The sequence below is a fragment of the Ambystoma mexicanum genome, chromosome 4q (genome assembly GCF_040938575.1).
Source record: "Ambystoma mexicanum isolate Mex_15411 chromosome 4q, UKY_AmexF1_1, whole genome shotgun sequence".
NCBI lineage: Eukaryota > Metazoa > Chordata > Amphibia > Caudata > Ambystomatidae > Ambystoma > Ambystoma mexicanum.
In genome coordinates this window covers 32424611-32448357 of record NC_090928.1, presented here as the reverse complement: position 1 = coordinate 32448357, position 23747 = coordinate 32424611, and the positions used below count along the sequence as shown (strand labels likewise).

Here is a 23747-nt window from a genome sequence, read left to right as displayed (position 1 = left end):
GGACAAACAAGCTCTTGAGGGGGGGGGGAAATTGGGGGAGCAGTGGTCTTGACTAATTGATGTTCATGTGATTGTTGCAAAAAGTGCTGCCAGTCTGGTTTGTATTGTTTGTTTGTATTAAAAATTAATAAAAACCGTTTAAAAATATATATATATTTCATTTGACAAAGGCACTATACCAACATTTGAGAAGTGCAACATAGGCATACATTAATATGGTTCAATTTGAGTCGCTAAAATGTGGTAAACTGACATATCTATGTACTATATTAGCAACAGAGCATGTACATTTAGTTATGCAATTCATGATAGCAAATGCAGACAGTGTTAAGCATAATGTAGAGGGAGAGTGACTCTGTATGCGGCTCGGGTGTGTGTGTGTGTGTGTGTGTGTGTGTGCGCTAGACAGAGAGGGGAAAGACACGGGTAGGAACAGTGGATGAGGTGGCTATAAGTGCACAGCGGCTACTGGCATAGACAACGTAACACAACAGTCGTAATAGTGGAGGAGCACTAACATGTGCAATAGGAGCTAAGTGAGCAGCTAGTGCTATATTAATAATGCAGCAGCGTTGATAACAGCATGTATGGTAGGTACAGTTTGGGCATCTAGGCAGTATGTATTAGGGGCAACAAATGCTGTATCATGTGAGGAGTGTCCGGAGGCAATGTTACAAATAGCCACACTTGTAATAAATTACACAGGGGGGGGTGGCTCAGCTGGGATGGGCATACATTACTCCCAAGTCAGTGAGCAGTTTGTAGTCAACACAGATTTAGGTAAAAGTTTAGGGAGAGTTCCGGATTGTGAAAGGCGTTTCTAGTTGCATGGACAAACCTGTCGACGGGCGGGTCTAAGATGGGTTGCCACACTGCACATCCAAGCGCACAACAGGTGCAAAACAGGGCCTTCTCTGGAAGGGCCTTAGCCAGCGACTTCCGCCTGCCGGCGGCTTTGTGCTGGTAAAATGTACTGACGTTGCTAGGCAACGTGATTAACTCAGAATAGGTCGGCCATTTTAGGATCAGGCCTCGAGAAGAAAAACAAAGGTAGGTTCCTTGCTTCGGCGGGGAAATGCAGGGAGCGGGTCAATCAGGGAGGATTGCAAGAGGTGAGTGCTAAAGGTAGCAGGTGCTCACCTCGATCGGCTTCGGTCTGCGTGTCGAGCGTGGGTTTGAGCAATCAGCTGATTGGTGACACAAGGGTCAGCTGCTTTCAGTTGTGGCGTCGCTGCAGCTGGGGAGAACATTTTTTGACCAAGTCAATAAATCGATTAATAATATTGAACCTAGAACGCTGCTCCGCGCCCATTTTTGAAACACCAAATGAACTGTCATTTGTTATAGGAAGTTTGGGGTATAACTTCTAGGTGTTCCCAGCAACAACGGGCTGTATTTTCTAACCAATTGACCTAAAGGCGCAGTGACACTCTCCATCATACCCTAAATCTTTATAAACCTATATTATAGAGATAAAAGAATGCAAAGGAAATGGGGTTAATAATTGCAGAATTTCACGGGGCAGGCAGCCAGCTGAGTGCTGAAATACTAAATGTCCACTGAAAAGCCAGTCATCTCTTTGTCATCAAGATGCTAATGTAGTCGAAAACAGAGTAAAAATGCACAGAGGTGATATGAATGCGGCTGGATACTGCAGAAGGCCTGGGACAGGTGATGGTCCGAGCAAGGGTGCCAGCAAAGGCAGCTTGTAGCATATGTGTTGCAAAGCACACATTTAATGTACTGAATTAAATAAATATATTTGCTTTGTGATAAGAATTCCAGCATGGGGGCAGCTGCTAGATGCTCATTTTAACTGAAAGGTTGAAAGGCACTGCACCCATCCCTGGCCAAAAGGAAAGGTGTTGTTTTACCTTAGATCCAATGTTTCTTCGACAATTTTGCTCTGTGATGTATCTCAAATTTGTATTACTAAATGCAGCGCACCATTATATTCCAGCAATGTATAACTGAAGCATGTCTCCTTAGTTAATTAAAAAAAAATACATTAGCAGTTCTGTTACAGTCACATTAATGGCCCTCATTACAAGTTTGCCGGTCCGGGAACTACGGTACCAGTAAGCTTGCCGGTACTGTAGTTCTCGGACCGGCAAACTACAAGTTGTGCTCGCGGGTGCCCTGGCAGGCAGAAAGGCACCCGCAAGCACAACATGTCAGATGCACCGGTACAGTTATAAACGGTGCCGGTGCATCCAACCTCCCATTCCCATTTGAGCCCTATAGGGCTCAAATGGGAATGGGGAGTAATGGATTCCGGCCCCTGGCAATGGGGACATACAGGGTCCGCCAAGGTCGGAATGGCCCTGTACGTCCCCATTGCCAAGGGCCAGAAAAAATGCAACTCCGGCGGCAGCCGTGCCTATGTGACGGGCACTACCGCCAGGGTTTAATGAGGGCCATGTCTAGTGACCAGGATTTTCAAGAGTGTCAACATGTAGATTGTATAAGGTTAAAGTAGATCTGGATCCATTACATACATCGCTTTAGATAACCGTCAGTGTAGTATTGAAAACAAGACCAATAGTCATTAGTGTAGCAGCAGATTCACCTCCCTCCGTCCAAATGTCTTCCTCTTCATTAAACCAGGTAAGATGGTTAAGCCATGAATGCATTGTAGGGGGTTTATCTGACATCCATCTGCTAGCAATCATTAGTTTTTCCACCAAATATGCTATCCCTACAAATCGTTTGATCTGTCCACTTGTTGGGTCTAAAATTGCCAGCAAATATATCTGCGGAGACCTAGGCTTTGTGGTGTTTGTAATAAAACCTGCATTTTCTGAATTACATCATTGACATTCCTCATTGATAAAATCTAGCTGTTTTACTTTGTGTGTAATTGTGCTGCATAAAAAACATATTGAAGCAATTTATGCTCATAGTTTAATGATACTCTTTTGGCGTTTAAGAGATTTTTCCTCCCATAATTTATCAAAATATCAGCATATTATTAATGTAATTGTGCATATAAAAAGTAATAACTGTATCTATTAAAATGCCCCAGTGCTATGTTGGTCTGACTCTAAGGCACCTCTCCATTACACCTCCAGTCCCGTTTCCCCATTGCCAACCTCCACCTACACCCACAAATACTATTGATTTGCAAACCGACACAAAAACTAAACCGTCACCCAGAACTTTTATCTTTTTCACTACTGTCGGAAAACCCCATAAATTATGGGCCCCTCATACTATTTACCAACACCACACAGACTGCAAAACCCAAGACACCAAATATCCGGTACGTGTTAGTATTTTCCTCCAGATGCTCTTAATTTGAATTATGCATTGAATTATTCCTTTTCATTTTTTATGATCAATAGACACCACCTGAAAACATGGGAAGGAGGAAGGATAGCTCAGGGGCAACTCTTTTGTCTTGGAAGCAACACAACACAGGTTCGAATCCCGATCCCGTGCTTAGAAACCACTTGTTGTTATTAAACATGTTATAAAAGAATAATTATTTGTAAAAAAGAAAAAATATAGACGTGCCATTATGATTAAGATAAAATGCTAATTGCTGTAAAGCCCTAGCAAGCAAAATGGAAATTAAACTATTTCTGGTGGGGCGAAAGCAGACTTTGCTGTTTTCCTTTCCTTTACACGTTCACGAGGGAAACAAAGCAGGTGTATATGACCATTTTGAAAGTACAACATTGCCAGTCCAAAACATCAACTTTGTGTTTAGCGAAGGAAGACGTGTGTTTTATTTAAACAAAAAACAAACAAAAAAACAATGGGAAAACTTCAAAGTGTAACAAAATTCCCATAGTGAAGGCTAGGTAGAGGACGAGACTAAGGAGAGCATGGGCTCTGGAGTCCACTATCCTCTAGGTGAAGTAGGTTCCGGAGGAGGTATGAGGACACCCAAACTTATGAGTGTCATCCACGCTACTAACTCTAAAGACACTTTGCTAGGAGTGAGAAAATGGTATCCCCATTGCCTGAACTAGTGAGAAGGATAAATGGTTTGCTGCAAAGCAACATTTTGCGACTATTCCATGAGGGTGAAGCTGCGTGGAGGCACCAAACGGGGGTTGAAGACAACCAAAATGGTGCTCAATGCTGTAAGTCTGTTTAAAGTCTCACTTAGAAGTAAGAAAGGAACGCCTGTGAGCTCAAATGGCCCATATCCAATTAACCTATCGGAATAAAAAAACATAGGGCACTGGGAAAGGAGTCAACCAGAAGTCAACTTGCAGGAAAGCCCACAGCCTCATGGGTATAAAAGTGGCTGGAGGAAGGCTTTTGGTGCCTTGAACCTGGAGGAAGTAGGCTTACCTACTGCTGCTCCCTATCTGGAAGGAAGACTGGTGCCCGACTCAAGCAAGCCTTGGAGGACTGCTTACTAGGAAGAGCTGGAAATCCTGATACGCTTTATCCAGAGACTGAGGGGGTCATTATGAGTTTGCCGGTATCTCGCTGTAATTCCGGCGGGATACCGGCAAACCGACACTAGCGTTTCCGGCGCCTGATATCCTGGTATTTCCAGGATATTCCAGGTGCCAGCTACAGCAGGAAATCCCCATTCCACATGGAGATAATTGCAGCATCTTTTTGCTGGTGGTGGCCTGATTTTCCGGCAGCTCAGGGTTGGAGGTAAATCAGTACCCTTCACCAGCAAACCTTTGTTTTGCCAGTCCGGTAAACTTGCCGGCACTGGAATTACCGTCAGTTTTCTCTGGACTGGCAAAACTGTAATGACCCCCTGAGAGTTGAATCAAGAATACTGTATATCCCTGTGACTGTGCATGGAGGCAAGAAGCTGGTTGGGTGCCATATTCCTTAGAATGTAACCTATATTAGAGAATCCCACAAGGATCTGTAGTCCTACAGTTAGGCCTTTGAGACACCTTATAGTTTACCCCATCCTGACACTCGTCTCTTATCTTTCTTGCCCCCTCACAGGAGTTAACCCAGCCTTAATAAACCTTGCTTGACCTTTATACCTGACTTTTGTGTATGTGTGTGTGTTCTTTTGCTCCTTCAGTATAAATCCGTCTCCCTACCCTATTCGTGCAAGGCACATTTAGCAAATTAATATGCAAAGAAATTAACAACCCAAATGCAAAGACATAACTGACTCGGTGAAACCAACTCGCCAGAAATGTAGATTACAAATGGGTTGCTAAAATAGAAACATATGCCTGCACCTATGTTGCAAGACAATGACATAAATTGACATACTCCTACGTCCCGTCCCCTTTCCTCTATACTGTATGGGCGTCCCTCGCTAGGGAAGGGAGACAGAACCCTTTTCACCAGAAAAATCATCTTCCCTTTAAATTCAGATGCACAGGGGTGCAGCCCTGGGAGCATGCGCTCCTCTGACCCCGCCCAACGGCGCGTCTCCCGAGTCCTCTTTTCTGCATTTACAGGAACGGACCGCTTTCACCAGCGCTCCTGGTTTAGGCCTCCAGCCTTGTAATTCGATGTGCTCTTCCCCGCAGAAGTATTCTTGTCTTCTTTTTCTATTCCAATTGTTGGGTACTGCTCTGTCGTCTGGTGCCACGCTCCTCCACGGTACATGTCGACGATGGCGGGCTTCAGCAGGTGTCCAGCCTGCACGGGTCCCTTCCCAACGCCCGACCCCAACGCCGTCTGCCTCAGTTGCCTTGGCCCAGACCATGGCTGGGACGGTTGTACCGCGTGCAATGCCTTGACTCCGCGCGCGCTCAAGAATCAACTAGCCAGGTGCAGGAGCTCTTTGGAAGATCGCCTCCAGAGGACCTTAAAGCATTTGTCAAATGGGAGACCAGGCCCTAGGTAGGTGCCCTGTTCTCCTCTGCACCCTGCAAGGGTGACTCCTTCACTGGGAGGTGCCCAAGCGGGAGGGACCCCTCGGGCCCTAAAACCAGCAGGAATACTGATGCTGCTCCTACCAGCCCCCAGGCCGAGGGGGTCTTCCAGATCCTACCGGTGTTACTGCTGAGGGGCCACAAGGCTGTATTACCCTAATACCGGACCCTTGTCCGAGGGGGTGCCTGCACGCAGCACTACCGGCACCATGGCCGAGGGCACTCCGCCTACCAGGCTTCAACCTGCGGTGCAGGGAAGGTCGGAACCACCACCGCTCAGCGTACTGGTGGAGGCCGGTCCCAGCTCAGCAATTACCACGACACAGGCACCTGGCGCAGAGCAAAACAAAATGGCCACAGGGTCAGACAAAATGGCGACTCGCCCAACGCCCTTCCTCTTCGGAGATCAGGCATGGGGAGCGCACTTCCAGGTGGAATTGGAGAACACCTGTCACCTGGACCATATCCTATCCCTCCACTTCGCAGGGCAGGTGCACGTCGCCCAATTTAGTGAGACAGGGCACACCCAGGACACAGCAGCCTTAGCGACCTACTCCTATGCCTATACCATCAGGCACACCTCCGGCTTGTGAAGACAGGTTCTTAGAGAAGTTCCTCACCCTCATGAGATCACCACAGATGGGTACCATCCTCAGGGGCATAATCGGGGACATGTTCCCTCCTGCACAGCTGCAAGCACCCACGGCGGTACCACCCCATGGCCCAGCTCAGCCCCTGTGTAACGCTCACCTGATTCCCGCAGAGGCGCCGGTCTTGACTGGGTGAATGCCGTATCTTCAAAGGTGATGTGTAACACACGGTTGGCTCTTTGGGCTGGACCTCTGTGCACTGTATGTCTGACTCGAAGAGTAAGATGTCGGCAGATAGAATTATGGGATTAATGAACTGGGGTTATTGGGTGCCTCTCTCCTCTTCCCTTTCTCTTCTCCTGTAGAACCCCAAAGGTTAACGCCCTCACCTTAGGTAAGTGAACGCCGAGCTCTCCATCTGCCTCGGGGCAGGGTGCCGTAACCAGTTTCTTCACTGGATAAGGGTGCAGGCCTCTTGACCTCCGAGGACTGCTGTCCGTCGTTAACTGCACGAACGGTAAGTTCTGGGCACTTCAAATGTCTTAAAAGTCTTTTGTAATGATGTCTCTTGTTTTGCAGGGTTCCGGCGATGGCGGGCTGATGAGAGTTGAGGATCGAACCCGCGTGAGGAATAGAAGCGCCTGGAAGCACGTAAGTAAGCGCTTGTAGCCTGCTTCACGATGCGCACTAACTGTCCCTTTTATCTTGCAGGTACAAGTTCGGAGCTTTAGAGAATACCCACTGGATTCGGCGTGTGAAGGAGTAATGGCACGTGAGTAATAAAGTTGCCCAATGTCTTTAAACGCACCTTCTTTTGTCTTTCAGATGCGGGATGCAGCGCCGAAGGCCTCCGGAGCGTGCGAAGAGCTGGTAAGCTTTTGTCTTTCAGATGCCGGAATGCAGTGCGAAGACCTCCGGAGCATGCGAAGAGTAGGTAAGCCTTTGTCTTTCAGATGCCGGAATGCAGCGCGAGGCGTTGGTGACAGCCGAAGGACCAGGTAAGAGATGTGCTGCCACTGAAGACCGTAGTGCTAACCTGTTCTTTCTTTGTCTTTACAGGTGCTGCTGAAGACTGGATTCCAGGATGGTAAGCCTTTGTTCCCTTAGGCCCAGGATCAGAAGCAGAAGACACAATGAGCGTTCTGCTGCAGAGAATGCAGAATAACACAAAGCAAGATTCATCCATCGGGTGTGGTTTAAATAGCCTCCTGTAGTGCTTAGGCGTCTCCTTCCACAGCCACGCCTAGGTAAGAAAAGAGTTCCTGCTTTCCAGAAGAGTTCCAGTATTCTGAACCTAGGGAGTGGCTCCTGCCCCACCCAACAGGAAAAGTAGTCCCAAACAGAAGAGGATCAGGGGTTCAACTGGCAGGTAAGTAAGCAGCATGGTCTGCTGCAGGTAAGTCCACCCAAGCATTATGAGCCCGGCGCTTCCAGCGCTGGGACTGGGCATCTTTATGAGCCTGGTGCCACTGGCGCCAGGACAGGGTCCAAAAGGTCCCAATTGGGACTGGCTGGCACTCGGAACCGGGGTTATGGGTCTGCTTCCAAGGGAGTCGGGCAAGTCCTGATCTTTTGGAGGCAGAGATCATGACACCCTGGCTCCAATGCCTGCTCCTATCATGGCAGCTCTGGCTCTACCCCCTCAGCAACCTCTGGCACTGATAATCAGCACACCACAGCTGCCTGTGCCCAGCACTCCACCGGCTCCCCCCGGATCCGCAGGACATAACAGTGGACACAGATGAGGAGGAAGACCCAGACACACCATCAGCCAAAGCCCTTGGCGGACCTGGCTGAGTACCTAGGAATCCCGCAGCCACATTTGGAACAACCGTAGGCGGGGTACTGGCTGATGTTCTTACACTTCATCCTCCTACCAGAACTGGAATTCCACTTCAAAAGGATGTTGAAGCATTAGCCAAAAAAGGTTGACTCAAGCCATACTCTACCCAGCCTACAAACAGGCGTCTCAACGGTAAGTACAGGCAAACGGAAGGGGACACCCTCCTATTGTCGGCACACCCTCACACGCACTCCTCAGTGATAGCGGCAGCATCACTGTACTTTAAGCCACAATCCTCATTGGCGGATTCCGCCTCTGGACTACTGGGCAAGGAGGAAAAGCTCTTGGAGGCGTTCAGGAAGAACATGTACTCTAACGCCACTCTCCACCTGTTCTGCCCACATTGACACATCAGGCCAAGCCATTTGTATCGCCATGGACATGAGAAGGATGCCTTGTCTCAAGGTGACAAAATACAACCCAGACGTGCAGGAGCGCATACTAGACCTGCTTTTCGAGGGGGTGGCCTTTTCCATTGAACAACATATGAGGAACTTGATAAGAAAAAGAATAGTTCCCAGTCAGTGAAATCTTTATCTATTCTTACTAAGTCCACACCCAAGACCTACAGCCAAGCACACCAGCACTCGGACAAAAGTCGGTCCTTCGGTGGCTTTAGGGGCTTCCAGGAGAGACGGTCCAGACAACCGGACAGGTCCTCTAGACAGCATAAGTCGGCTAACAAGGGTTTTTTCCCGTCACCCTCCTCGGCCCCAGGGGGAATAAGTTGTGACAGGCTCATCCGGATCCACGAGTCTCTGGTGGGGGGCAGGCTTGCCCTTCACACACACTGCTTGCGGGCAAAATCCACGTACCCATGGATCCTCTCGGTGATATCCACGGGCTTCTGGCTCCCGATCCCAACTTCGCCTCCTTCCTCCCCTCCCGCAGATTGGTACAGCAACTCTGCTGACAGAGATGCGCTCGCTTGCAGCGAGCCAGGCAGTGGAGTAAGTCCCAGCCCTGCAGCCGGGCCTGTGCTTCTATTCAAACATTTTCGCCATACACAAAAAGAACCAGGCTGGCCTCAGAGTTGAGTTGGACCTTTCCTATTTGAACCTTTCCCTTCCCCTCCAAAAGTTCAAGGTGGTTACCCCAGCCTTCATAGCGGAGACATTGTGTGTGGGAGACTGGATGTGCTCCCTGGATCTGAAGGATGCTTAACTACACGTCCCGATCTGGGAACCCCATCGGTCCTTCCTCAGGTTCAGGATCATGGGTTTTCGCTTTCAATACAGGGTTCTACCCTTTGGACACAATTCGCCCCCCCAGGGTCTTTACAAGGCTAATGAACTCAGTGGCAGCCCTACTCAGGGCACAGGGCCATCACATTTATCCATACCTAGACAACTCGCTAATCAGGGCGAGATCTCCGGAGGCGATCCAGCACACAACCTCCACCCTCATGCATGCACTACATGACCTGGGATTTTCTATCAATCTTAAAAAGTCACAGTTCTTGCCCACACAGAGTCCGATCTTCCTGGGCCTTATATGGGATGCAAGGTCTGAGAGGATCTTCCCCTCAGCGGACAAGATTGCAGCTATCAAGAGGGCCACTGGACATTTTCTCAGCAGAGCAATGACCTCGGTGTGGTGGTACCAACACCTGTTGGGGGAGTCATGGCCGCATGTCTCCTCGCAGTGCCACATATGAGGCCCAAAATATGGAGGCTGAAGCTGCACTTCGAATGGATTGTGTCCTCCCACGTATTCCTCATCTTGTGATAATTCGTTATCTCCAGCTTCGCTGCTTCAGAAAAAATTTTCTCGGCAGAGGGCGATGTGGTCGAGGTCGTGGCGTCGATTGTCCCTCGACGGATTCCATACTCTGTCGACGTCACCAATGGTATAAATAGTTCGAGCCGCGCCCGTTGCTTCAGTTCCATTTTTCCGATCGCTTGGCAATCGAGAACGGCGCGCTTCTATTTTCTGTGAAGAAAATGTCGTCATCTTCAACTCCTTCGACACCCAAGACGGGGTTAAAGAAGTGTGTAGATTGTGGATCCAAAATGTCGATCACCGATCCCCACCGGATTTGTCTCTGGTGTCTCGGTTCCAGTCACCGAACCGATGACTGCGAGTCCCGTCAATCCATGACCGAGAAAGCTCTTCGTGAGAGGAGAGGTAAACTGTCAGTGGGGAGGGAAGCCTCTAAGAAGGCTATGTCAAAAAGACATAAAGCGACTGATTCGAAGGAATCGGATCCCATAGGCACTCAAAGAGATCACGATCTAGGAGTAGATCGAGACACTCTTCGTCATCATCTAAAAAAATGAAGAGGAGACATAGATCTCCCTCATCATCATCTTCTTCAGAGTCAACCGAAGAAATTCGATGTCTGACTAAATCAGATTCTCCCAGTAAGTGGGAAGAATTCTGCAAAAAGATGATGGGGGTTTTCGAGAATGCGGCCCGACCCCCTCGAAAGACCCTCAAAAAAGCCATACACCTAAAGTCGCTCCTTTGGACGACAAAGGGAAGTCCAAGACTACCATGGCAAAGACCGGTAGCGTCGAGGAATCTAAAAGAACTCGAGTCGACGTAAATCCGTCAAAGACTCTTTGAGAGTCGAGCACTTCTCCAGTGCCATGCAAAAAACACAAGTCGTCGAAGACTTCGACTTCGTCGACGCCCTCGGTGTCGATAATTTCGACTCCAAAACCAAAAACATCCTCGACGCCAGTATCAAAGTCATCTTCGAAGTCTTCGAAGATCCCTTCGACAATTTTGAAGGATTTATCAATTCCTTCGACGCAGACAGTAGAGGAAGAAAGGAGATTCACTCCATTGCCCAAATCAGACTTTTTCAAGTCTATGTCAGCAATTTATGAAGAATCTGCTTCAGAAGAGGACAAAGTTACTCCTTTTGGAATTTCTTATGGTACAAGACAAGTTCCTGAGGAACTTATTGATCAGGAATCTAGAATGAGAGACCTTAGTGATACTCTTCATTCTGCCAGTGGAATTGACACATCCCCAGAATTAGAGTTTGCCAGACCTGATCCTGCAGAGCATGCAGATGCTGGGTACAGGGGTCTTATGACCAGGGTAATTGAGTATATGGGTTGGGGTAATACTTCACCCATTTTTGAACAAGATGACATGACAGATATAATCATCAAGGGACCTCAGAAAGATCCTGTTCTCCCTTTCCACAAGGCCCTTCAAAGGACTGTGGAGAAAAACTGTGAGAAACCAGAGAGTATTGCTGCTGCAGATAGCACTTTTCCAAAGATATATAGACCAGCTGGAACGGATCCTGAATATTTGAATAAACATCCGACTCCAGAGAGTTTAGGCATTCAGGCAGCATCCACTTCAAAACAAACTGCTTATCCAACTATCCCTCCAGATAGAGAGGATAAAAAAGTTGATGCCTGGGCACGTAAAGTTTTCACGTCAGGCAGTATGGCACTTAAGTCGGCAAATGTCACCTGTACCCTAGCCATGTTTACCCATACCCTGTGGGACTGTATTTCGGCGGCGGCTGATCATATTCCGGAAGGCGAGGAAAGAGAAGGCTTCCCGAATATAGTTAAAGACGGGAAGGAGGCAATCGGGGAATGTCTCCAGTCTGGACTGGATATTGCTGATAGTATCAGCAGATCCATGGCTGCAAGCGTTGTCCTACGCAGATTTGCGTGGTTGAGGAAGTCGGGGTTTGCACCAGACGTGCAAGCTAGACTCCTCAACATGCCCTTTGATGGCTCGAGGCTCTTTGGCAGAAAGGCTGATGAAAGCCTAGAAAAACTTCAGACCTCGAAAGCGGCAGCTAAATCACTTAGCGCCTCTTTGCGCCAGCCTCTAAAACCCTATTCCGGCTCATCTTCCTGGAGGGGTCGTTCTTTTCGATACTACTCCTCTTTTGGTAGAGGAAGAGGACAGGCTTCCCAAAGGGGCAAAAGAAACTTCCCTCGTGGAGCATGAGGAAGAGGTGCAAAATCAGCCTCAGGAGCGGCATCTGTACCCCTAGCCACTCCTGCAGCCGCCTCCAAATCCCTCTGAGACCTTGTTGCACAAAACACCAGTGGGAGGCAGGATCTCTCAACATCTGAAGAAATGGCGGGGCATTACCTCAGATGCTTGGGCACTGGAAACAGTAGCCCAAGGTTACTGTCTCCCTTTTCTAAAAAGGCCTCCGAATCATCCACCTGGAGCCAACTCCGCCAAAATTCCGGATCTGCTCCTGTTGCAGGAAATTTTAACCCTGCTAGAGAAAGGTGCCATAGAACTGGTACCTGTAGCGGAGAGGAGCAGGGGTTGGGACTCCCCATATTTTCTCATCCCAAAAAAGGACGGAGGACTGAGACCCATCTTGGACTTGAGAAACTTGAACAAGCTGCTCAGGAAGGACAAGTTCAAGATGGTGACTGACTCTTTCTCAGATCCTTCAGGCTCTCCAACTCCAAGATTGGTTGGTATCATTGGACCTTCAGGATGCTTACTTTCATGTGCCAATTCATCCAAAGCACAGAAAGTACCTGAGGTTCGCGGTTGGCAATTCTCATTATCAATTTCTGCCATTCGGGGTGATCTCCGCTCGAGGGTTTTCACCAAACTGTTGGCGGTTGTGGCAGCAAGTCTCAGGAGAGGGGGCATTCACATCTACTCCTACCTGGACGATTGGTTGATCAGAGCAAGTTCTCCAGAACAAGCTCAGGAATATCTTTCGATCACCTGCCATTTCCTCCACAAATTGGGCTTCTCCCTCAATTACAAGAAGTCCCACATGATACCATCCCAGAAGCTCCAGTTTATCGGAGCAGTCTTGGACACTTCCCCAGGAAAAGCCTCACCTCCCGAGGTGAGAGCTCTCCACATCCAGCAGATGGTAACAAAATTCCAGAATGCCCAACGTCTACCGGCCTTCGATTTTCTCAGGTTGCTCGGCCTCGTGGCATCCTGCGTTATCCTAGTACCAGAGGCCAGGTTGAGAATGAGATCCCTTCAATGGGCACTCAGAACTCAGTGGTCCCAGTTCTCAGTGAATATGTCGGATCTTCTGCAAGTCCCGAGCGCAGTTGCTCAGGATCTTCTATGGGGGGCTTGCAACAACAACATTCTCAAGGGAGAGTGTTTTTGGCAACCATGGCCGGAGATAACAGTAGTGACGGACGCCTCACTCACGGGGTGGGGAGCACACACCAACGATCTGACAATCAGCTGTCGTTGGTCTCCATTGGAGCCAAACTACACATCAACCCTTTGGAGCTGAGGGCAATCAGACTAGCTCTGAAGGCCTTTCTGCCCTCTGTACAGGGAAAGAATGTCCTGATAATGACGGACAACACGGTGGCCATGTACTACCTCAACAAAAGAGGAGGAGTAGGGTCACTACCACTGTGCAGAGTGGCAATGCAGCTATGGTTCTGGGCAATACAAGAAGGAATCTCTCTATCAGCAATTCACCTAGCCGGAGAGAAGAACGCGGGGGCAGACGCTCTGAGCAGGCAGAGCACACTCTCTCACGAGTGGGAGATAGCTCAGGAAGTCCTTCTGGAGATCTTCGCCCTTTGGGGAACCCCTCAAGTGGATCTGTTCGCCACCGCGATCAACCGGAAGTGCGATCAGTACTGCTCAAGGGAATTTCCTGAAAGAGGAGCTCTGGGAGACGCATTCGTAGTGGAGTGGAAGTTTCCACTGCTGTGCGCGTTTCCCCCAGTCCATGTGATTCCTCAAGTAATCAGGAGGTTGAGAAAGTTCAGGAAAAACATGATCCTAATTGCCCCGGATTGGGCCAGGAGGACGTGGTACCCGGACCTTCTGGACATGTCCATCTGCCCTCCAAAACGTCTTCCGCAAAGTTAGGATCTTCTCTTGCAAGAGGAAGGTCGGGTTCTCCATCCAGAGGTCAAGACACTCAACCTTCACGCATGGTTTCTGAGAGGTTGAGATACAAGGATTGGGATCTTCCGGATGACGTAATGGAAATCTTGCTTTCGGCCAGAAGACCAGCAACAAAATCTTTGTACCGATGTCGCTGGAACAGGTTTAGTAACTGGTGCAGAGACAAGGATGTGGACCCTTTTCAGTGTGGCACCCCAATGGTGCTTTCTTTTCTATTACATCTAGCTAATCTGGGGCTCCAGATAGGAACAATCAAAGGATACCTTGCTGCGCTGTCCATTTTCAAGCGCTCCTCGGAAGAGGTTTCATATTTCAAAATACTGTTAATCATTCAATTCTTAAAAGGGCTTACTAATGTGTACCCTCCAGTACCTTTTCATGTACCAACTTGGGATTTAAATTTAGTACTAAAATTCTTGACTTGCATACCTTTTGAGCCTCTGCATTCATGTCCATTGAGGCTTTTAACTCTAAAAACTGTCCTTCTTGTGGCCCTATTATCAGCCCGCAGGGTTAGTGAACTTCAGGCTTTCTCATGCAAACCACCATATACTATTTTTTATAAGGATTTGTTCTTACCAAAAGTAGTCTCGGACTTCCATTTGTCACAAAAAATAGTACTACCAACTTTTTATCCTCCTCCTCATCTGGGCAAGGAAGAGGAGGGATTACACAGACTAGATCTCAAGAGGGCTCTTAGTTTTTACATCTCAAGGATGGCTAAATTGAGAGAAGATGACCAACTATTCGTGGGTTATACTGGTCATAAATTAGGCTTATCTGTAACAAAACAGACCATTTACCACTGGATCATATTAGCCATAGTTGAATGCTACAGATTAGCAGGAAAAGAACCACCAGATGGGGCTTTGTGCCCATTCTACAAGGGGAATGGCTACTTCGCCGGCTCTAAAGAGGGGAGTCCCGGCAGCAGATATTTGTGCAGCTGCAACCTCGAAAACAATGCATACTTTTGTTAAACATTATTGTTTGGATACTGCCTCCTCTAATGAGGGTTTATTTGCCAAGGCAGTTCTGTATTCTGTCCACGAAAACTCAAATGAGTACTCCCGCCTCCAAAATTGCTACTACGATGGGAGCCTATCACAAGATGAGGAATATGTGGGAGGACACAATCCATTCGAAGAACAAGTTACTTACCAACTGTAACGTTCTTTCGACTGGATGTTCCTCCCACGTATTCCTCATCGACCCTCCCATCCTACCCCACAGTACAGTTTACGTTTTCTTACACTTTCCTCTCGCGAAGAATGTATCGGTCATGGGGCACGCCTGGGTGTTCCTCCTATATGTTTCATCGAAAAAACAGAACTGAAGCAACGGGCGCGGCTCAAGCTATTTATACTATTGGTGATGTCGACAGAGTATGGAGTCCGTCGAGGGACAATCGATGCCACGACCTCGAGCACAGCGCCCTCTGGTGAGAATTTTTTCCGAAGCAGCGAAGCTGGAGATAACGAATTATCACAAGATGAGGAATACGTGGGAGGAACATCCAGTCGAAAGAACGTTACAGTTGGTAAGTAACTTGTTCTTCTCAGCCTCCTGGAATCAGGAGAAGGGATCTTAGGTGGAGCAGGTCAGCATACCACAACATCTCCACCAGGATCTAGTCTGGTGGGGTACAGACATCAACCTGTGAATAGGCAGGCCCTTTCCGGCAACCGGCACCTCCAGTCACCATTACCACAGACCCACCCTTAGAGGGATGTGGGGCTACCCTGGACAGCCACAGTGTCCATGGAGTATGGTCCTGTCAAGAGCAGCTGGCACAGATCAACTGGCTCGAGATTATGGCTATCTGGCTTGCCCTGAAAGGTTTCCTTCCCATGATTACCGGCAAGTCTATTCTTATTCAGACAGCTCCACCTGCATGTATTACATCAACAAGCAGCTTGGCACCAGGTCTCCTCCCCTCTACAGACTGTCTATCGACATTTGGGAGTGGGCTCTCGCGAACAACTTGCAATTGTCGGCAATCCTCCTCACGGGGGAGTCCAACCTAGAGGCGGACAGGATCAGCAGGATGGGCTCCGACAACTACGAATGGCAGTTGAACGAGGAGGTCCTTCAGGGGATCTTAACCAGGTGGGGACATCCGTAGGTGGACCTCTTCACCGCCAGTTCCAACAGGAGATGCCCCAGTTTGCTTCCTGGCTGGGGCAAGGCAGGGTTTCGTTAGGTGACGCAATGCAGATCCTGTGGAACAACTTGAACGCGTACGCTTTTCCCCCCACCCCCCTGGTGCACAGGGTCATCTGCAGGGATAGGGAGTCACGGGCCTTTGGCTCATCCCGATAGCGCCATGGTGGCCCTCAAGACCCTAGTTCTCGGAACTTCTCAGTCTGTCGGATCAGCCCCCGGTACACCTCCCGGTGGGCCCAGCACGCCTACTCTCCCAGCAAGAGGGCATGGTGGTTCACCCCGCCCCACAGAAGTTAGCCCTCGCAGCGTGGTTCCTGAACAGGTTACCGTGAAGCATCTGTACCTGTCACAAGCTAACCTGGCCATCATACAAGGGGCTAGCAGCAACGCTACCAGGAGCCAGTACAATAGCAAGTGGACCAGGTTCTGTCACTGGGCATAATCAAAGGAAATGGGTCCACTGACTTGCTAGTTGACGACGTTCTGTCCTTCTCAGTGCACCTCGCCCATTCAGGGGTGCAGGCAGGAACATGCCACATGTATCCGACGGCCATTGGGGCCTACAAGAACTCTAGCAAAGTCTTTTCACCCTCGAATCCGGTGGTTAAGAGGCACTTGTTGGGTCTGACTAGACTGTTTCCACCTATCAAGAAACCACACCTAGTGTGGGACCTTAATGTGGTCCTGGGCACCCTGGCGCACAAACCGTTTGAAGCTATGGCATCCAAGGACATCCGGCTAGTTACCACCAAGACAGCCCTAATAGGCCTTACCTTGGCATGCCGAATCAGCAAAATCCAGGCGCTGGTGGCTTCAGAGCCATATACTACATTTCACAAGGAAAAGGTGGAGCTCAGAACACACTCCGCATTCCTACCTAAGGTCGTCTCCTCTTTTCACCTGAATGAGGATATAGTATTACCAACATTCTTTGAAGACCCTGAGGATGAGGCTCAGAGGCTACTGCACTGTCTGGATGTCAGACGTGGTTAGATTTTACCTGGACAGAACTAAGAGCTTCTGTAAATCAGCAGCCTTCTTCATCACCTTTCGGGGATCAAAACCAGGCTGTCGGGCCTCCAAGGCTTCCATAGCAAGGTTATCATGCCGCGAACACCACTCTTCGATGTGAAGGAAAACTCCAAAAACTCATAGATATTCGACCGCAATTCGAGAATAATTACCGATTGGCCCAACCCCTTACCATTTGCAAACAAGACTAGCGCAGATCTTACTAACTAAAGCAAAATTGATGTCAGGCTGGTGACAAAATCCTCCTGAGGAACCGCTTCTACTCACAGCGGGGAAACACGTGTCAACGACAATTCAGGATAAACTTCTCAAATTGGGCATAATTCAGGATAAACTTCTAAAATGAATAAACACCCCTCTATGATACATAATAGAGGCATGTTAAAAAAGAGGACAAATTGACTCTGAATACATCAGCAATGGAAGTGCATACCCCTATGACAAAAGAATAGAGGACAACAACGCTGAATCAAAGTTTAATAGATTATGTTTTGATCTCATACAGAACTTTTGTAACGTAAGGCAAGGAAGCCTTTTTCTTATTTAACAGAAATCTGAGCGCAAATGTTAAATTGAATGTGATTGATTTGAACCATGCAAAGACACACTGTTTTGAAAAATGTTTGACACCAAGGATGAGTACTAAAAACGTTCAAAAATAATCAAGAATAAAACTATCAAGTCCGCGCCCAAGTCTAAGCTGTTTGCTGTATCTAAATTCGGCTGGACTTACGTTTGGACTGTTTTATCATCTACAACTGTACTTACTGGGACTTAATTGGTGGCCCTGCCTCCACCCTACCCAGGAACCTGCAAAAAGACTGTGCCGTGCGCATCTGCGCGCGTGCATCAAGTCCACGCACAAGTCTAAGCTGTTTGCTGTGTCTACACTCTGCTGGACTTAGGTTTGGACTGTTTCATCATCTACAACTGTACTTACTGGGACTTAATTGGTACTTACCCTCTTATGGACACCAATTATTACTTATTGTCTGTATAGGTGGCCCCGCCCCCTCCCTACCCAGGAACCTACAAAAAGACTGTGCCGCGCGCATCTGCGCATCATGTCCGTGCCCAAGTCTAAGCTGTTTGCTGTTCGTTGGCTCACCAGCACCCAGCCACAGAAAGGACTCTGTCCCCCTTTATCAAACTCGGCTTTATGCAAATACTCTACCCCGTCGGAAACAAAACAAAGCATTTTCTTACGGTGAGTAGTTGTTGCATGATTATTACAGTGGAGCCAAGAATTTAGTGTTATTTGAGCTTTAAGCGCTCTATCGTCTATCCATTGGGATTTTAGTGTTTTCACTCATCCCTGATTTAGTTTGCTGGCGGTTGATTTTTAGTATTGGTGTATCTGAGTTTTTACTTTCTGTTTCGTCATTGACGTGAACATGGCGAGTGGGCTGCGCAGTGAGGGCTGTAACGACCCCATACAGGCAGTTATTATGAGCACGAGTATTGACTCGTTAATTTGTGCTGGTAGAACTTCATATGTCGACCTGCCCATATTGGAAGCTTTCGTTTCTACCCCTCCTCAATCAAATGTAATCACTGCTGCTCTTTCATCTCACGCGGTTCAAATTCATTTCAGTGAACCTTCTAGCTCCCCCATTTCCTGTAATGTAGAACTCCCGAACTACAATGGTTTGAAGAACTTGGAGGAACGGAGGGAAAGCCTTGAGTACAAAGAAAGTATAGGCTCCTCCTCCACGCACGCCCTGTCTAATGATCAGTTCGATATTGCTTTACGCAATATGGCAGCACTTGATGATTCGGTGTGCCTCTCAATTGGAGTGTTAACTCCCCTTGTCTCTCGATCGTTGGAGTGGATAATTCCTATGAATACCTCACCTCCTAACAGCTCAATGCGGCCGTACTCTGTCAATAATGTCGCAGATGCTGATATAAACAAAGAACCAATGCCCGTCCAATTGCTATATTCACCTGCTTTTTCTCACTCTCGAATGGAACATAAACAGCCCGATTCATTTGACTGCTTTAATCCACTGGAAAATAATGAAGGCAGACCCCCCCCCCCCCAAACATTTCCTGTAATAAAATTCATGATCTCTTAGATAACGAGCACGATGTGACGCACCTTGAATTACGGGAAATAAAAAGCAAAATGCATCTGATGTGCTCCAAAATGGACAGAATTGAAGGTTTCATAGTAGCCACAGACTTTCTAAAAGCTCAGAAAAATGATTTGGCAAAACCTCGGCCAGCAAATCCCACATCCAATTCAAATCATAAAAGTACGCAATTTATGTCACTTTCTATTGAATCACTTGACATAATCACCCCTGCTCCTTTTCCAAATGTTTCCCATCCCTATCCCCCCACACTGTGTGTTTGCAATTGCAGCTCAGAGCTGAAAGAGTTTAAAGCTTTCATTGATGAGATAAATACATCAATTAGGCAACATTACTCTAACTTTGCACCACTGACGAAAACTCCCGATAGCCCCTCTGTTCTTGTAAAGGCTATAGACCATATGAAACAAGAGGAGAATAACTGTGCCCCCCCTGATGACAATGTTGGTTTTCTGTCTCGTCGTGCCAAAAAGATCCATTTGAGAGCTGTTAAACGTTATGCCAAGAGACATGGAGGCTCTTCTAAATGGCAAAAAAGTTTGAATGATTCTAAGAAAATCTTAGACCTTATTTTTGAGGGTTCAGCACCATCTGACTCATTAATCGCAGCAGAAATTACTGATGAAGACCTTATTGATGTCCAACAACTATCCAAAGCGAGTCAGGACGCTTTAATTTGCACCCCAAAGAATACTGCCTCTGTATCAGAACTTTCTAAGAGTTAAAAAAATCATGCAACCAACATTGGTGAAAATATTCAAAATCAATCTACCATCAACACGCCCGCCTGTGAAACTCCCAAGCTTGTCATACTAAACAAAAACGCGGTGTCCAAAAACATTGACTTGAAAAATCAAGGATCTGTACTGCCAATAAAAGCACCGAAATCAAACCTTAATTGCCATTTTCCTGTGTGTGGAAGGAGCTGCACTACTATTGATAGCTCAAAGTTTAGTATAAACACTCAAGGCATATCCTCAACAGAGCCTCCTCTGGTACGTGCAAAGAAATCATATAGTGAAGTGTGCATAGTCGAGCCTCCAGTAGCTTCTACTTCTGCCAGTACATCTGCCCATATTGATAATAAGCAATCTATGGTAGTTAATGGGGGGAGTAAAGTCACGTCATTACCTACCGGCAAAATTTCACCTAAACCTGGCAATGCAGTGACCCCTACCGGCAATCCGACTACTCCTCGGATTTGCAATTTAGACAGTCTACATTTTCGCATGGATCAGGTATTAGAAAGACCCTTCCTGAAGCTTTAATCAGTAGTCAATGTAGTAACAATCGTGCAGAAATGTTGGAAACCTTAAGAAAAGCTATCCAAGAAGGTGTAATCTCTGCCGAATCTCTTTCCAATGCCTTGGTAGAGAAACCTGTCCCCACTGTGGAAAGTACTCCTTTACCTGAAAAACTTTCTGACGTAAGGGTTCACAAGTCCGCAAATTCATTTTCACCCAGCGGATCCACAGCCTCAATTTTACCGCCCTCCATTCAACCCATTTCTGACAAGGCTTACATAATCGGCCTTGAAGGTAATTTGGCTTCTCTCAGCAGTGCTCGAATTAACCGCTCATTTTTCTTGCACTGCTATCACGAATTCCTCAATTAAGGATTCTGAAAACTGAAGACATCTTGAGTCTCTCTCCCAAGAACCAATAACTATAGGGCCATTTGTTACCTTGCTTCAGAATTGATTATTAAATTCTTTTGGTACCGTCGTGCTAAAATTAAAGATCAAGGATTTACTTTAACTAATGCTGACGAGCTCACTGCAAATTAATTGCTCCCATTCCTGTCCGTCTGTTGCTATTGATGTTGGCACGATTTCACAATCTTGCAATGATGCCAAGGACGGTAACTCCTCAGTCCTTGAATTGTGGAACCAAGCAGCTAAAAATAAAGATCTCCCCTGGTTGGAACCAATGTTAAATTCAATTCTAAACTTTAAAGCACCAACATGCAAAACATGGCCATTGCAAGTCAACGAATTCAAGATCTTATCATGGAATTCATGTGGGTTTCTTAACTTAATGAAGTGGTTTGATATGCTGTCCCCAACTAACTACCCTGCAATAATATTCCTACAGGAATCTATGAAACTGGACGCCCTTCTTTTGTCTGGCTTTACTATGTACTGTTCACCCGCCACAAGAATAACTCAAGGGCATCCCTCTGGTGGTCTTGCTATTGCGGTTAACAACTCCCTGTGTGTTCAAACTAAACTTGTGTGGGAGTCTTGTAATCTTTTGGGTATTTTGTTGACCATGCACAGCATGCAACGCAAGCCACTTCTCTTAATTACTTTATATGGGAACCCTGTTAATACGTTAATCGGTGCAATACTAGACGAACTTGACAAGTGCCTTGAAATCTCACTTAAAGAGAACAGAGCATTTGAAATATTAATTGGAGGGGACTTTAACTCGGATTGTCGGAAAAAGTTTGAGACAGAGGAAAGGAAATCCAAGGCATCCTCTCAAATTAGAGGGGCGGTTTGGAATTCTTATTTCCAAGATTGTGATCTGGAGATGGCTGAAATGAGTAGCACAAGTCCCAAATTTACATGGAAACGGGGCTCTTATTCTTCTATGATAGACTTCAATTTCTATCTTATAACATCCTATTGATTGTTTCTCCTCTATCGATTAGCCTGATACTCCATGGAGACCACGCTCAGTTATCCATCTCCCTCAAACTAGACTGCTCTTTGTTATATCTTGATCCATCTCTAATTTTCCCTGAAGTGCATTGTCACCAAGTATCACTCAGATGGAATTCGGGACTCTGCAAATTGTTTGTGGGTTACGTTTCAACTCATTTGGATATGATCAAAGGGGAAAAAATTCAATCGATGACAGAGATTACTGCAAAATGCTCAGCAATAATAAAAATGGGATTGGCACATTTCAGCTCCAAGTACCTAAATAAAACACATACCCATCTGTTTGACCGAAACTGTAAGATTCTAAAACGTGAAAAAAACAAAGCACTTAGGCAATTAAGAAACAATACTATGGACACTCCCACTTATCAACTTCTACGTAGATGTATTTATCTCACTTTCAAACAGAAATTGAGACACTTACGTATACTAAATCATAAATCATAATAAAATTAATTGCTCCTTAATCAAAGCTATATGTAGACAGAACTATCTGGCGAACCATAAAAAGTCGACGCTAGCGATGCCAAATTGTATTTCAGAGCCTACATGGTCTGCTTATATCGCTTCTAAATTCCAGCTTCCTAATAGATTCAAGAATTAACCTGATGTGTTATTATGTTACAGTGAGATGCGCCGGCTTGACTGGTCGATTGAGGACATTAAATGGGCTATTTCTACATTTTCTTTTTCAAAATCAGCAGGACCTGATGGGCTTTGCCCGTTTGTATACAAGACTGACCCGGATTTTTGGGCTTTAATTCTAAAAACCAAATATCAGACCATAATTAATTTCGGGATCATTCTGTGCTCGTGGTTGATTTTAAATATCATCCCAATTTATAAGAAAGGTGATCCTTCCCTACCTGTGAATTATCGGCCCATCTCACTGATAGACACCAAAGCAAAGCTCTTTGCAATTTTCCTTTTACACAAATTGGAAAAATTCATTGAGGAACACTGTCTCTATTCCAAATATCAAACAGAATTTCGAAAAGCTATGAGCACTACGCTAAATGCCACAATAATGGCGCATATTATAACTGGAGCGAAACCCAAGAATGCGTATCCCGTTTATATGGCCCTAATCGATATGTCGGCTGCTTTTGACAACGTGGTACGCAACATCCTTTGGGCTAAAATGGCAAAAATGGGATTTCTTTTAGACCTAATACATTGGTTTATCAAATGACATACTGACACCTTATATAAGATAAAAATCTCTGCCGATGGGAAAACTACTCGGCCCATAATGACCTTCCTAGGACAAAAGCAGGGATGTAACCTCGTAGCAACGTTTTTCAACTTGTACTTGTCGGAGTTAATCACAGTTGGAGTGCTAAAAATCTATTTTCAGTAAAACTTGGCATCTTATGTCTCCAATGGCTGGCATTTGCAGATGATTTCATCATCTTCGACCCATCTCCGTCGGGACTACAAATTAAATTACATCTTTTCGAGGAATTTGCAAGTGTTCACAACTTGACTCGCAAAATGTAAAAACGGCTATTATGAGATTTGGGATCCTAAATGAGAACAGAAACTATCAGTGGCAGCTCATGGAGATCCCCATTCCTTTGATCTCAAACACTATCTATCTGGGTTATTACATCTCCGAGCATAACACGATCAATTTCTGGGTCTCATTATTAAAATTTAAGAGCTGGCCCCTGCTCTCTC

At 46.7% G+C, this 23747-nt stretch overlaps 1 protein-coding gene across 18 annotated transcripts in view; it reads left to right on the top strand.

Moving 5' to 3' along the window:
* EPB41L2 (erythrocyte membrane protein band 4.1 like 2) overlaps nucleotides 1-23747 on the top strand; it is a 1866207-nt gene that overhangs the window by 1125642 nt on the left and 716818 nt on the right. The gene's annotated exons all lie outside the window — the stretch shown is intronic.